This window comes from Onychostruthus taczanowskii, unplaced genomic scaffold (genome assembly GCF_017590055.1).
Source record: "Onychostruthus taczanowskii isolate IOZ18803 unplaced genomic scaffold, ASM1759005v1 scaffold4, whole genome shotgun sequence".
NCBI lineage: Eukaryota > Metazoa > Chordata > Aves > Passeriformes > Passeridae > Onychostruthus > Onychostruthus taczanowskii.
The window spans coordinates 8858166-8875172 of NW_024501459.1; the positions used below are offsets into that span (position 1 = coordinate 8858166).

Sequence of the window (17007 nt, forward strand, 5' to 3'; positions counted from 1 at the left end):
CGTCCGGCCGCGGGGAGCCGCGGACCGACCGCGCACCCGCCGTGCGCTGCGAGGGGAGGCGGCGCTTCCAACCCCCGCCGGCTCCGGGGCGGCAGCGCTGAGCACCGGGCGCCGCACGGCCCGCGGGCGAGCCCCGAGGGGCTGCCCCTCCGAGACCGGCCAGCGGTGAGGGACAGGTGGGTGCCTCCCACCGGGAAACACACCCTCTGCAGCGAGCACTCGGAAAGAAGTGTGTCCTGCGAAAAGTCCGTGTTTATGGTGTTTTCTGAAATTTCTATCTGCAGTCACACACCGTGTTTTTGCTATAGGTTTAACGTTTTCTTACAGCGATGCACTTGCAGGGATTTGTAGATGCACAGATGTGCATATTTTACTATTTCAGTACATAAGCTGTGAATACTTAGAATTTGAAAGGGTGCTAGAGCAATCGTGATTATTACCATTTTATCATCCTGTTTCTTATGCAGTTTTAAACATCTAAATGCACATATATTATGCACTGCACTCGCAGTATTATCACAAGGCACAAGTCTCCTTTTTTCAGTGTTTAACTTGTTCTCAATCAAGCTTACTATGTATGAAATCTCTTTTATTCTGGTGTGGTGGATGCCTCGTGCCTCGTCTTCAGTGTATATTTTGCCACCCTCCATGAGAAAGGTTCAAATTTTGTTAGAAAATTGTTCACTAATGGTCTGGTTTTATAATTTTTTGTGTGGATAGGCTGTTAAAATAGACTATGCTGGTTTCAGTGCTAGCGGTGTTTTTATTTTGCAATAAATAAAGCCCCATTTGATGGAGCAGTACCTGGGTACTAGGGAAGAGCAGGTGATTTTTCTAGTTAAGAAATTGATAAAAATGGAAACATTTGTGTGGTTCAATTCCTGGATAAAATTCTGTTCAATCAGCTGTGTTGCTAGGTCTAAGTACGTAACTGACGCTTGTTTATTTCAATGGGAATTCAGTGCTTTGGGGTTGTTCAAGGGTTAGGCCCTTGACAGCTCTCATTTTTTTCTAAATTTTTTTAACCCATAGGTTTAAAATTCAAGTGAACCACTTGACATCTCTGTTCTGAGTCACTGTGTGTTAACCTAGTTTCTCCGTAGTATAAGATGTGTGTCTCTATTTGGATTCTTGTAGGATGTTTCAGTTATCAGTAGTGGAGAGAAAGATTAAGAAGTTGTATTTGTTTCAGCATTTCATGTATTGCCACATATTTCACTAATCTTTTTAATGTAAGAATTTCATTGTGATAGAAAGAATCTGTGAAAGGCTCTTTGCATAACTGTGCAGGCTGCCTACAGGTTCTTGGTGCGCTCCTGTATACCAGGAAGACTTTTTGGTGTGAAATCTACTTACATCTGAATACTAGCGACTGGTTTTAACATCTAGGAGTAGAACATTCCTGCAGCTGTTTGCAGTTATTTTAATCCATTACCCTGGGAAGAAGAAGAAGAAAAAGATCATAATTCTTATCTCCTCTACTTCCTGATTGGCCATTTAAAATCTTACATATTTAATTTCGGATGTACTTTTTGTTCTCAACAGTTTATTGAGGATCTGCAGGCTGTGCTTGATCTTGTAGTCCTTAGAAAAAGAAAGACAGGTATTTGAAGTTGATGAGAATTGATCAAAGAAAATGCACAGATGAATCTTGTACTCTACACTAGTATTACTATTAGATGTGCTTTGTGGTGTTTCAAGAATGCCACAGTCAGATATAGTCACTAACATGTCAGTTTTTCATGTGTCTAAAAGTTCTGACACGTTGCAAAAGGAGACCTGTGCTTCATCTTTGATCCAGGAACAGCTAGCATTTTCTTCTACCACTTCTGGTTTGGATGCTAATTAACTGTCACTTGCCATGGATGACAGCCATCTTTTTTTTCAGGAATTACTAATTTTCTAATATCAACTCAGAACAGAGTGGACTTGGATTCAGTTTTTTTCCAGTGTCATCTGCTGAGCAGGTTGTGACTGTAATTGCTCAATATACGCTTCAAGTCAACATTTTAGGGAGTGAATGAAATAAAACTGGGTAGCTGAGGATCAGTCACAGGAAGAAGGACAGGGAGAGAGGACCTGTGAGCTTTCTGAGATGAGAGCCGGGATAGTGATGCATAAACAGATTGTATTTTGTACTTGCATAATGAACAATCAGTGATCAGGGGGACTTTACACCACTGATTTTAGACATTTACAAAGGGACAGAATGCTGATGGATGGAACAGTTGGCGGTGTACTGAAGGTGAAGTACAATTCCTCTGCATTACAGTTAGGAGCAGTAGTTGCTCTTGCTAGTAGGTCATTGTGTTCCAGTATCCTGGTTGTGTCTCTTTTCTCCATGCAGTCCTGTGTTTGTGGCCTTCTGTTACAGTGCTTGGGATTTTTGTACTTCATTAACCAGCAGTACCTACTTAAGAACATCTTTGCTGAGGTTTTGTGGTTTGAATTTTATTCCTAATTTGTGTGGAAGAGAAGTGTTCAAGAGAAGTGCTGACACATGAGATGCAGGAACACCTTAGGACCTTAGGCTCTGCCTTGGTTAGAAAGTTGTTTCCTTCTCTGTAAAGGAATGTGAGGAATAACCTCCTGGAGAAAGAATTAATGAGTTTAAGCTGACTCAGCAGGCATTGGTCTTCTACTGACTACCAGTATCTGTGAGCACATAGTAGAAAGCCTGATCCACTCTGCTATGAATGGTTACCCAGCCCAGATTCACTTGATTCCAAACATTTTTACAAGGTAAGTTCTTATTTATGGGTTAGAGGTGGGAAGGAAGGTGGGTGGGAATTACTGTGTACATCTGAGACTGCGTCTATTTGGAGGTTTAAGACAGGTTGCAAAACAACTTCGATACTGCAGCCGCATTTTCCCTTTTGAATGTAGGTCCCCAAGTCATGACTTCTCAGAACTGTTACTTCTCTGCCATTTAATCTTTCAGGTGCCCAAGAGTTTTGCAGGTAAGATTGCTGTGAACCTATAATGCAGCTTCTAAGTGCCCCAGGGCATGCAGTTGTTGTTAGTGCTGACAGTAAGTCTTAAGTTGACCCCTTATATTCTGTCAGGCTACGTGAGCATCCTTATCCTGTTTTGTGTAGTTTTTGTGTATTGTGGGTTTCTTTTCTTTTTTCTTTTGGTTTTGAAAGCTTAGACATCTTTCTGTAAGAGATTGTTGGCATCTGAGAATACTGTGGTTAGACAATGAGTTTAGATTTGAGGAATGCCCTTTAGAAATGCCTCTTTTCTGGGATTTTCGTGATAACACATACCATGGCACTACCTGATTTTTTTTTAGATTCTTTTTTTTTCACCTTAACTTGGAATGTAACAAGAATTCTAAATATGAATTATTTTTGTGATGAAATTTCGCTGTTGTTTTTTTTTTTATTCCATCTTTCTAAAATGCGAACAGGAGGTATGTGCCTAAAATTGGCTAGGACAGAGTATTCAGAATCAGCACCCACTCATTTCTGTCTGAGTGAAGTATTGACCCACTTTGCATTTCAAGCATCCAATCCAACAAGTTCTTTTTGTGTGCTAATAATCTCAATGAACAATCCTGCTGCCTGTATCCATACATCTCATCTTCTGTACAAGAGTATCTCTTTAGCATCCAGTTGTGCTCTCATTTGGGCAACCTGACACTTAGTTTTTGTGAATTTGAAAGCTGGATCAGCACTCTTGAGAACAGATTGCAATAAATCTTCAAGAGCTCTGAGATAAATTTAGTGGATTGGAATTTTTTTATTTCTGGAAGTGCAGCTAAAAAGCATCCAGCAGGTACTTTGTTGTTATGCAAACCCAAGAACTGTAATTTCTTCGAGTTATAAAAAGCCGAATTAACTCTTCCCAAAGTAAACATGCCAAACTCCTGGTTACCTAAGATTTTTTTTCTCCAAGTAATGTGGGGTTAGAACTGTAATTTTTATTTCAAACAACATAAAGCCTTCGTAATACCACCCTTAGCTTTTTTTTTTTTTCTTTTCTTTCTTTAGCAGACATAATTACTGAAGGAAATACAATAGGAAACTGGTTTTTTTTTGGGTTTTTTTATCGGTGATGGTTTTTCTTACCCTGAATGAAATAGCATTATTGGTGTATATTATGCAATGGTGTCCATTATTTAAATAAAATAACTACGCTTTTCACTTAAACCTTAGCCTATTTGGTGATGAACACTATCTATAGTGCATCTTAAGACCAAATTAGTCCAAGTTTGGTGATGAATTTTTGAGTTTTGGACTGTCTTTTGAACTGTTGTCTGGGTTGGGAAGTTAATACTTGTTTTTAAATACACAAAGGTAGACACTGTCAACTTGAATGTCTAATTAACCAGTTCACAATTTCTCACAGTATAAAATTATGTTTCAAGCTGCAATATCTGCAGTTTGAATGATAGAGGTGAGCTTAAAGAATTGTTTTCTTTTGAGGTTGCTCAAAACCTCCAAATTTTGAGTATTTTGGTATTATACTTAATGGGTTAGGTTCTGTTACTAGTGTGAAAATGTCCGTATTATGGATTACAGAAATGTATTTAGTGAAGCATTTGATTTCAAGCAGCTAGATGGAGCCTTTGAAAGGCTGAGTTTTTCAGTGCTTATACATCACAAGGATCATTTTGGGCACTAACTGATTGGCCAGTGACATTGTTTCAGCCTGTCAGTTCCTGTTGCAGGGAAACCAGTATTAGTTTTTCAAATAATATGTGGAAACCAACAGTGATCTAGAAATGCTGCAGTCTTACACTGTAGGGGGTAGAGAATCACATTTAAGTTCTAATTTTTATTTTTGTTGATGACTGTTACAGTAAGGTGTTATTGTAGCCTTAATGTGCACTGAAGTAAAATACCTATTTAAGGTGAATATAAGTCAAAGGGAAAAATGGTGTAGGGGTGTCCTTTGCATTTTTGAGAATTCATCATATATTTTCATAGTTGACTTGGATAAAGTTACCTTTAAGGGAAAACAAATGAAATACCCTAATTAAAACTACAGATACACCCTTTTCCATTAACAAACAGTTCCATAAACAATGGCTTTATGCTTATTACTTAGCTTTTGTGGTGACCAACTGGATGAATGTCAGAAATTTGCCTGTGGTTGAGGAAGTCATAATTCTACTTTCCCATGTAATCTAAGATTAAGAAAAAAAAATGTTTCTGAATGAGGAAAATTACACTATTTTGCTACCTGATAGTTCATCTCTCAGCATTTAAAAGGAGTTGCATTTTTGTGATGTTTACTCCTCTGGGAATTTGTCTGAAGTTAGCTGAAGACTTTAAAAGCATATTGAAAAAAGACAATGAAAGAGATCATAGATACAGGTATGCACTTGTGTGGCTAAGAACATAGACAGTAATCACATAAACCTTCTTTCTATAATAGCAAAAACATTACTTGCTTGACATGGAAAAGCGGGCTCTCTTAATTGCTTTCTTAGTTGCTTTGAAATTCTTTGGCAACAGACACAGAAATAAATAAAAATCCAAGTAGTAGTTAAATTGGAAGAATTGTATCTAAAATACGGAATGATAAGCTGAAAGTACCATAATAGCATCCTTTTGTTATGTTAACTTTTAATATTTTTAAACTCTGAAAATGACAATTACTTTGTTTCTTGAGTGGGGGAGCAGAAGGCATAAATATCTTGCATCAAAAAATACCTGGGAAAATGAGAAGTAGTTCTCACTTTAATTGTTCTCACCACTGTGTATCAGCAAAGCTTGGCTGCTCAGTGGTAAGATATAAAGCTAAAAGATATGATATTGAATTTTTTCTGGCAACCCATCTAATAATTAATCAGTCTGGATCAAAATAAGCCCATTACTACTGGTCTTATTTCTTTGTGTTTTATCACATTGTGAAGTATCTTCAAAGTTTCAGATTACATTAACAATATTGAAATAATTTCTTCAGCTGTTTGTTTTGTTTCTTTTGATTAGTCCAGTCTTTTTGGTACAACAGATCAATGTTAAATGGCAAACATAAAGTAAAATACTTTGATGGTTTTAACTTAGCCTGTAATTTTTTTCTAACATGTTCTTTGCTGTTACTTACCTATGCTTGTCCAAGTGAGCCAGATAGTATCCATACTCCAGAGTCAGCACAGTCTCAGCTTTCTGTGTATTTAGGATCTTCTGGGAGGAAATGGAGCAACAAGTACCTTAACCAGCATTTCTGGCACACATGATGTGCTACTTTACTGTTCTGGAGCAAGTGGGTTTCCTAGTTATCTGCTTTATCATGGACTAAAAAGAAACACCTAGACAAACACCTGTTATTAGTGTACCTTACTTTAAAAGTGTTACCTCGTAAATGGAAGCTAGAAACATAATATTTAAACTGAATTAGAAACATAATATTTAAGAGTATTTTAACATCATGTTCTTTTACATTTTGCCTCTTTATTTTGAATGTCTAATCAAGATTCTTTTCTTTTTTCCCCCAATATCTTTAATTTTCACTTCTTTTCACATCTTATTTGTCTTATTTATGCAAACACAGAAGTGGGGACTAATTTCTTGTTTTCAATTGTCTAATGATTATTTGGGATTTTTTCATACAGTGATTTTAAATATATTTTTTAAATTCTTGTGGTATTTTATTTTCTGGGAAAGCACATGTGTTTTTGTGTGAGTTTTATGAGTGAGGAAGATAGAGATACTTTTTTACCTCTGGACTACAAGAGGTGGCTGGAAGTATTTTTATGTTCACCAACTTTTGGAACAAATACTACCCAAACACTTTAATGTCTGTAATTAATTACTCAGACAAAAACAAGGTGTTATTTCCTGTATTGGGTACTATCCCCCTTGCACAGATGCACACTTCTCTTAAGAAATGCCGTATGAGCTATGAAGTATGACAGAAGGATAGTTTCTATGTTAAGAGTCTTTTCTACCTGAAACCATAAGATGTGGTTAAAAACCAGTAAAAGTAAGAGCATTTTCAAATACAGTTGTTAGGGAACCCTTGGGCTCCTGACTAAAGCAGTGGGCTGTCACACATTATTAAAGGTGATGAAAAGCAGCACACAGCTGATAGGAGAAACAAGGATTACAGATTTTCATCCCTGGACACATTTAAAGAGCATGATCCCTTGAAATGTGTACCTTTGCCTTTGCCAAGACAACCCAACATCCAAATCTGCTCTTAGTAGAGGGGGTAATATCCTTTAAAAAGGCTTGCAACAGACACATTTTTGACGGCCTTAGCTTTTATGTCAGGTCCCATATGTTGTGCTGTGTCAATTCTCCTTTGTCTACTCAGTTTCACTGAACACTTATTTTTAGTTCCATCTATAAACGTTCTGGCAGAATCATTTGGCTGTAGTTGTGTTGCCCCTCTGGTTTTGCTCTTCTGTTGATTTGGGCAGTTTTCTTCCCTTATTCACATGAAATCCAAGTATTGTCTTTGCCTTAAACATGGAGTTTCCAGTGAAACGCCTCAGATTTTGGCATATATATATATATAGCATATATAGCACTACATATCTTACAGTTATGAGAAATGCATATACAAAATGGAGAATGTATGTGCATTACCTGTGATAAATAGAAGCCACCTCTTAAAAGAAGTCTGTTAATACAAAGAGTAGAAACTTAATTGTGTACTTATGTGAAACATCCTTTCTCCTTCCTCCTTTTCCAGCTCCCTGCAATATTCAATAAATGAAATCACTCTATTCATAAATGATATTTCTCTATAGTGTCTGGTACAATATACTTACTATACAATAGCTCTTTTGTTGGCTTTTGTAGGAGCTGCTTTCTGGGGCAAGAATCACAAGAGTTTGGGTCTTTCAACTCTGTTGGAGCCTTTTTAATTGAATCCTTCCTCCTCTCATAGTTTGTTTTACTCCAGACACTCTGATGATTTAGTATTCAGGACTATGCGCTATGAGGCTGATATAATAGCCAGTTGTTGCACGTCCTGTTCATCTTCATTTCTGGCTGCACATTCATGCTGTCCTTGCTCCAGAACTGGTGGTTGTGTCATGTTACAGTTACCCAGTTTGGGAATATGAAATAGAAGAAAATGAAGTCTACAAAGCGAAAATTGTTCAGTAGGCTGAGCTCAGTGGGTCACCACGTAGTCTGATGAGGAATATGTCATTAACTTGGGAGAGAAAATGTAGGTGGCTTGAGGGTGAAGGGAGGGAGGGAAGGGCAACTGCTTTTCTTCAGTAGCAAGATGCTAGGTGGGCATGAGAGATCTGCAAAGCTTGTGTGCTTGTTAGCTTTGTATGGATCTTGTCTTTTAAAGGTGCAGCTCCCCATAGGCTTGGGGGAATGTCATGGAGCCCAGTTGATTCTGTGAAGGAGCAGAAGAGGGAATTGAATAATTAGAGAGGATGGCTGAACAAATTAGGAGGAAACAGACCATATGAATACACTGAGTGTGAGATTGAGAAAGGATAGGAAATGGGATGAAAAAGATTAATGCTATATTGCCAGCATGTTCTTTTTCTTCTCTATTTTATTTTTATTATCTTAGTCTGTACTGTCAAATGGTTACCTGGAATCTGTACTTTGCTTTTTTAAAGAAAGGTTCTAGTGGTGTTGGTTGCTAAGAGTATAACCAAAGAGCGAGAAAGACAGGGAAAATATAAATTATTATGTAAAGAGTATGTATGTTTTGCAGTGTCTGACTCGCACCTCTAGTACTTGATCTTGGATGTATTTCTTAGGCATGGATTTGCCAGAGAGTTAAAGGTGTCCTTAGCACCACTATTAATACTGGCTCCTGTGCCATGAACACCTTCATTAAGAAGGAGCTAGACTCCAATTTTACAGGCATTCTGCCTTTGCTGACATTTGTATGAATGGATGGTAAACGGATTGTGATTGTGAAATATTCCTCTGGTCAGCTATCTCTATCAAAGAAAGGAATTCTGAATGAACATATGTTCCACGTTCCTTTTGGTGCACTAGTGCAGGAAAGCTGCTCTGTGTTTTTGATAACAGAATTCATTCTAGAAGCCTAAATAAGTAGAACCTTATCTCTTCTTAAGTATCTCTCATGTCTTTCTTCTGGAGACTTGAGAGATAGTTCACAGAATCTGGAGACATGAGAGGTAGTTCATAGAACTGAAAATGAAGGGTAGTTTCAGCTGTGGGTGACTTTTGAAGAGAGCCTGTGGAAGCAATTATGCATAGGCCAGCTAGGAAGAGAAAAGGTTTATGATGCAGACTCTGTGATAGTTTTGTAGAGATGGAATTGGGGGCTTTTGTGTAATTAAGGATATTATTTCATTTGAAGGAGAAGAAAGAGAAATGAGATAATTTCCATGACTGAATGTACTGGGATTTCTCAGACTGAAATGAGTGTGCATGTGCGTGCTCTATGAAATGCATACAGACACTGAAACGTTGTGACAGGCCTGAGAATCCCATGTGTGCTGGACAGAGATCCCGTATAAATGTGGCAGGTGTTGTGTGTTCCTGTTCAGACACGTTGTGTTAATTGCATGTGTCCATTGCATGTATGACACGTTCAGTGCACCCAATGCAACCTGGGTGCTCATCCTCCTAAGGATTCTGAAGAGTCTTGTCCTTCCTAGGTAGGACAAAGCAGAGATGTCCAGGGAAATGCAAATGGAGAAGACCAAGGTTTGCAGATACAGAAATGCCTCTGGTATGCCATATGAACCGCCACCCGTAATTGTGCTGATGACATACTTTTGCATGACGTAGAAATACCAGTTAAAAAATTAAAAAAGGTGTTTCAGAGCTCCTCTTAAATGTGTCATGGTTCAGAATAATGTCATTAGATAGTAATGCCTGTAGTCTAATACAAAGTGTAAGACAGTGAAGCTATTTGGAGACAGAAGCTGGATGTAGACTTGCCAATAAAGAACAATGCAGAGAGATAAACACAAAAAGAAGACTAAATTGCTAGAGTAACAGATTTAATCTTGATTTCTTAGTCCCTGAAGGAGGAATACCTGAAAGAAAGAGACAGCAGGGGAGAAAAAGAAACTCAAGAGATTTTATTTTATTCTATGTTTCCCTGTGATAATGGAAAATAGATTAGAAAAATGAAGTTGGCCAGAATGAAGATCCACTTAACATTTAAATACTTTAAAAAAAGTTAACTAGTAAGGAGAGGTAATAAAATATATAGTAGTTAGGATACAAAAATTATAGTCAGTTATATGGCTACATTCCTTCTTTTGCTGATGCTGTCCTGCTGCATTATGATGTATTATTTTCTGTTTTGTGTTTCCCCTTCCTTTATCTTGTTTGTCTGCATAGAGCCTGCAAACCCCACTGGCTCCTACAGTCTTCACATGGTTTAGGAGTTTTAAGAGCAAGGCCCTGAGCTCATTATGGTCTTTCTGCTTTCTCTTCTTTCTTTGTGTTGCCTCAGTGCCTGGTAGTGCTATTAATCCCATTAATTGGTGCCACACAATCAAGAAAAAAATGATTTCTTCCTCCCTCTTCACTGCTTAGAGAAGTGTGGCAATTCAGAGCACTGACAAGTCTCCAGTCTGCAGCGCCGTCCGTGTGAGCACACTGTATTCCCGCAGGGAGCCCTGCTGCAGTTGGTGAGACCCTGATTTACAAGAGGAAGGCCTTCACTCATAACGGGCAGATGTAGTATAATGTTAAATAAAGAGCAATCAGGTCATCAGGAAGCTTTAATTGGGCAATCACTCAATTAATTGCTGGGTTGGGAAGTTACTTTGCAGTCTCAGAAACAAACAAAAATGTACACCAGTGACTCACAAACATTGTTTTCTAAATCAAAAAAACATTAGAAAATCAGATTAAGAATGCTTTGACTGATATTAAAAATAGCTCTACAGCTCCAAAACCCTATCATCATCTAAAATCACACAAATTTCAGCTTCTAGAAAGTAAGTGATTTTTAGTTGCCTAAGCCATTGTAGTCTTGATGGTAGAAGTGTCTGATGAGAAATGATGGGTCTGACTCCAGTTCTAGGTATAATTCCATTATCTGTCCTTAATAATTACTGTTGCTACCCACAGAAAATCTCCAGTTGTTACTACAGCAGTACCTTTTTAAATATCCACCTAAGGCTCTAGCTCTCTTGTAAAGTATAGACCTTTAGTCCTTTGTTTGAAAGCCTGAGCCAGAGGACAGCTCGTGGACGTTGCAGGTTATGTCCCTGCTAGGCTAGTGACATGGTGACTAAATCCATATGCCAGTTTATATGGAAGAGATAGTCAAAGTGCAAATGTCACTTTCAAAAAACATAGCAGTTCTGTGTATGTGTTAAAGTTACCTTGTTTGGGCTAGAAAGTGACTTTAATAAGTTGATCCATATGTTATAATTATTAGTACTCATATTTTTTATGTATTTAATTTTTTCTGCTACTTTTTCTTTCAGGATAAATATATTCATTAGCTTGTGTTTTTGGTACACAGAGAATGATATGAATTTTTTTTCTTATTTCATAATTATACTTTGCATTAATGGCTTTACTATTGCCATCATACGTGTAGCTTAGCTAATCTATAACTTACAGAGTGGAATGTGTATCCAGTTTATGTAAGCTAGTATTTATTTAGCTGTCCCCCTTATTTCAGACCTACTTTATTTGCGGACATGATAGAAGTGTCAGCCTTAAGCCTGTGCAACCAAAGCACTTGGCCTCAGAGGTCAAACAGTGGTGTCCGACATCCTCTCATTTCAGAGCCTTTTTTTGAAGCTTGGTACTGACACAACTCTCTATTTTCAACTGGTCTTTAGGGCTACTGTGAGTTCTTTCACATCACTTCCTTAGGTGAGGTTTTTTTAAGGACTTGGGTGTGCAAGTTAGTTCTAATGAAACAAATAATGGCATTAGACCTCTCTTCTGTTAAACATGTGTCTGGATGTAATTAATGATGTATCTACTGTATGTGGTCAGCAAAGTTTGATATTTTTCCTTATACTGTTCAACTCTATGTTCACTTCGGCTCATCAGTTGTCTTTTGCTAAAGAATTCTTTCTTGGGCATGATTGTAGAGCATCCTTCCTCTAAGGAGGAAGTGTCTTGTCTGGAGGAAGTTTTCCAGTGACTCTTTCTATGCAGAAGTTGTATGGGGATGTGTTCTTCCTCATGGTGCTTCGTAATGGGCAATACAGTTGTGGAAAGCAGGGAAAGAGATTGAGAAACTTTTGTCTCTTCTGATGGTGATCAGATCTCTCTCTGTTTTGTGACATTTAAATGCACTTGTGCACTGGTTAAGGCTTTTTTTTTTCTTTTTTTCTTTCTTTGTGACTTTGGGTGAAAGAACAGCATTCAAGTAACAGTTCAACAGTTCCACACAGGATGTTGTAATTATGTCTGGGCACAGGAAATTGATTTTTGGTTGTGGAAATAAGTTAATGGAGGACTGTCCTGATACACATGTTTAGATTGAATTTTTGACATTACACACTGCAGGATTAAAATAAAATGTAGTATCTCTTAAATGAACAAAGATAAATATTATTTATATTATAAATCAGTCAATATTTATTTTTTATTATTTAACATGGTTATTTAGATATTTACTAGAATATTATTCATGCATTTATAATCAAGTTTTGTAATATCTGTTGACTGGTGGCTTCTGCATGGCAAAATATTCTTGTATTCTTGCATTCATGCAATAAAAAGACCAATTATTTCCAGTTTCATTGTGAGTTTTGCAACTTGTTTTCCCAATAGCAAAGTTCAAGTGTGTTAATTAAGCAAAAACTTCATCTGTACTTAAGTGTACACTGGTTGAAATAACTTAATATAAAAGTGTTACTTGTAATAGTAAAAAGATTTTCCAGTTGCAATTAGAGAAGCACTGAGTATAAGCAATGTTGAACCAAACTGAACTTGACTAAGTGTTCTTAAAAGATTTGAGAACTTGCAGAGCCTGCAGTGGTGGTTGCCCTGACAAGATACTGCACGTCTTGTGTTACCTGTGACAGGCAAATCAGTGTGACCTTCCCTGTGGCGGGGGGATAGGATACAAGTAGTTTTAAGTGAATAAAGCAACTGCTTACATTACATTGTGAAATAGCCTCTTTGTCTTCTTAAAATGCTATGTAAAAAGTCCTTATTATTATATAAGGAGTTCCAGGCACAATTGCAGTATATAAATTCTGCAAATATTAAAAAAAACCTCTTTGTGTTTTCCTGTGGTTAAAATTAATTTCCAGATTTTTTCATGGCAATAAATTCTGACCTTTCCAGTTGAGAAATCTCTGTTGTATTGTTGCATATTAAACATTTAGATCTATTTAAAAAGCTGGTTACAACATCGGTATGAAGTCTTATGAGACCAAGTCAATCTCTCACAGGTAAATAACAGGAAATTAAGATGTGTATCTGAATAGATATTAATCTATTCAAAGTGTATGAATAAAACTTATATTGCATATTGCTTGTAGTTGTTTAGTTGCTGTACTAAAATAACATTTCCAAATGACAGGATTTTAGTGATTTCTAACAATCAGGGAGCATGTATTAACTTCTTTGACATTTGTTTAGTGAACGTTACTGGAGCAAACTTAGCGTTAATTTATGTAGGCAGCTAAAGTCAAGGTAATTAAATCTGTGTTAGAATTTCCCGACTCTGGTAACTCACATTCTCCATTATGTGTCTCTAATTGCTGGTAATTATTTGAAGTTCTGTGTGAATAGTTTAAAAATTCTTGGTCAAGATTAAAAAAAATATGAAAGCAATTTTTATCGTAATTTTAACGCATAGAAGTTACACAGAATATTTAACAACTTTGACTATACACACTGGGCAGTAAAATGTTTTAAAACATCATCTCTTTAAAACATCATCATAATCTCATATCTTTCTGTATAACTTGAATAAATCTAATGGTGTGGTAATGCAAAGTTACTGGAGGAGTGTTTGGGAGGAGAAAGAAAAGCACCTGGGAAGTGTGGTGGTTGCTGCACACATGTTTAAAATGTGTAGTATCAAAGTTTTCCATGGGATGCAAAATGAAAGGATTTCTATAAATCTTCAAAGCATTACTTTTATTTATTTTTTTTTTGTTGGCTTCTAGAAAGAAGGAAGGAAGTGTTTGTAATTCTGAAGTCCCAGAGCAGTGATCTAATTCATCAAATCATTTTAAGCATGCCCATGGCTTTGTAATTATTTACTTCTCAGGCATAAAGAATATCTAAGCTTAAGGACTTTGCTGAGTCAACTCCTCAATATATCAGTTGGTTTTTCATATTTGGCCTTCTCCTGATGACTGCTCATAAACCCTTGATAGCCCTTTCTATAGTGGTACTGTCCTGAGTCTGACTGGGTTTTCTTCACAGCAAGCCTGTACGTTGGTGTATTTCAGATTTGTGGCTGAAACAGTGTTGGTAGACCAGCCTTTTAGCTGTTGCTTAGCAGTGATTGCACAGGCTCAAGGCTTTCTCTGTTCTCTCTGCCCGCCAACAAGCAGGCCCAGGGTGGGGATGTGTTGGGAGGGGACACACCTGGAACAGCTGACCCAACCTGGGCGAAGAGATATTCCTTCCCATATATTTTCATGCTCACTAATTAAACCTGGGGAGTAAATACTCTGAAATATCTGTTACTTGCAGACTGGCAAGGCAGTGGAAGGTGGTGAGTGATTGCCTCTGTGTCACTTGTTTTTTTTCCTTCTCTCTTTCCTGTGGTTATTAAGCTGTCTTTATCTTGACCCGTTAATTTTTCTTGGTTTTGTTCTTTTCATTTTTTTTCCCATCCCACTGAGGGTGGGGATGAATAAGTGGCTGGTGTGTGCTTGGCTGCTGGTTGGGGTCAGCCTAGCAGAGGTAGCCACAAAAATACCTGCTACTTCAGTTTCTAGCATTACCCTTCCTCAAAAACATATCAGATAGGTTGAGGCTAAGTCAGTGAAGCTTAAACTGGAAATATGATGTGATTTTTTTTAACAGTAGCAGTAATGAGTCATTGCATATGGTGGAACAAATTATTTCAACTTAGACCTTGAAATTGAAAGGAGATTACTTCAGCTGATCAGAGAAAGATCAGCTCCAGCCTGTTGAGTTAGCTTTTAGGTAAGGCAGTGATATGCAGGCAATGTTGTTTTATGCCTGTAATTTAGATCCAGGTTGTAATAGTCTTTTCTAGTCTTTATCTATGAGTGTTTCTTTTGATGTAAATCCTACAGACCTTTCAGAAAACGAGCTGTTTTCATTTTCTTTGGCTGAACTGTGAAGTGCATGCCTTGGGGGCAGAATTTCAGTGGCTGATAGAGTGGATGGAAACTGAGGAAGGCTTCTGAATTACGCTTCAGGGAAACCTTTCAGTGTTTCTGCAATAACATGAACTACTCTCATTTAATAAATCCTTGCTGAGTTAAGATAATCATATGGTAGGCATAATTCCACAAGAGTGAGATTGTCATGCAGAGATACAGGATTGCAGAAAGAAGTATAAGCTATCATAGGAAATCTTTGTGATTTGAAAACTAAACTATGGGAGAAAACGTGATAACTGTTGCCATGATTGGCATCTCTGAGAGCATGTCTTTAACCTTTTCTTATTCTACAGAGAATTATTTAATGTTTTAGAATACCTAGTAGCAGTGAGTTCTCTCTTGACAGCATTCTTGGAATGTTTAAATGGGAGAAAGGAAATATTTCAATAAAGCCACAGACTGAAGGTGTTTGAAGCTATTTTGTGAACTCAGAAATGGTAAAATAGATTAGAGACAATGATATTTTAAATACTAAGATTAGGAGAGGAAAAAACCTCAAAGGATAAATAAGTGAAAAGATGCAGCAAGAGGTTCAGATAGATATTGCATGTTATAATGTGTGTGATGGAGTTTGATAAAGTGTCATGGACTTACTCAGTGAAACTTTGAGATTACCCACCAGACCCCATGCATTCCTAAGTAAGATCAATGATGCATATTTTGTCAAGTGTTACATGCATGAGTTGGAATTATTTCAAATAGAGCTAGTTCATCTGAGTCAGAGAGCTGATAATATGATCTGCAAAGAATTTAAAGTGGAATAAGTCTGCTGTTTCCATTCTGCTCTCCAGAGTCCCGCTAAAAAATGATTGGTAACATAGCCCCCAAAATTTGTCTTTTCTTATTGAATTGGTGCAGATATTTAGTAGATGAACACTTAAGAAAGACAGCTATTCAATGATGTTTGTTTCCAGACTTCCTCCTGTTACTCTCGTTCTGTGAAATGTTGCCTGTGCCGCTAGTCCCATACCTTAGATTTCCCCAGCAATGCTGCCTTTAGGGGAGTTTTGTTTGCACCAAAGCATCAGAGCCACCCTATCAGCTTTGTACTTTCATTTTACTTCTCCAAAGTAATTTCTCTGTGGATAGTGTTCCCATGCTGTGTACTACAGTCTTGTAATATTAAATTTAATTGCACAGCTGTCTGAAATGGTATCAGTGAGGTCTTGAAGAAAGAACGTGGTAATTGAAAATTTTTTAGTCAATTCCAGGTAAAAGTCTGAACATTTTCATGAGCAAGCTGAATAGGACTACTATTTGTTCTCAACTGTTATACTACTATGGTTAGTTTGAAGTAAATAGTATGGTACAGGCATATGAATTTTATTTATGTGGAAATTTGTGTCAGATTGAATAATTTATTTTACAGGGAGATGTGATGATCATTTAATGAACATAAAATATGTTGAAGTCCATTTGATTCATAGTTTATAATGGATTCTACTACTTTTAATTAAGAATTGCTCAAGAATATTTAAAGCCTGGCTATTTTCCAAAAGAAGGATGCTGTTATTTTTCATTTATTTCTGTAGAAAATAATACTTTTTGGTGGAAGCAGTCATTTAAGCAGTCATTTCTGCTCTCATTTAAGAATTTAAGACTTAATTTAGTCAATAAGAATAATGTTAAAATATACTTAAAAGGAATTATTTATTTTTGTTTCCTTGATTTGTTACTGCAGTAATCAGAATGGAATTCTAACAAAAAATGTCAGTTGTTAAAAAGTTTCTTAAACCTCTGTCCTCCCGCAAGTTTTCCCTCAATTTTTATCTTCTTTATTTACTTACAGCCTGTAT

At 37.0% G+C, this 17007-nt stretch overlaps 1 protein-coding gene across 1 annotated transcript in view; it reads left to right on the forward strand.

The window, feature by feature from the left end:
• CUNH8orf34 (chromosome unknown C8orf34 homolog) overlaps nt 1–17007 on the forward strand; it is a 140106-nt gene that overhangs the window by 498 nt on the left and 122601 nt on the right. The window lies entirely within an intron of this gene.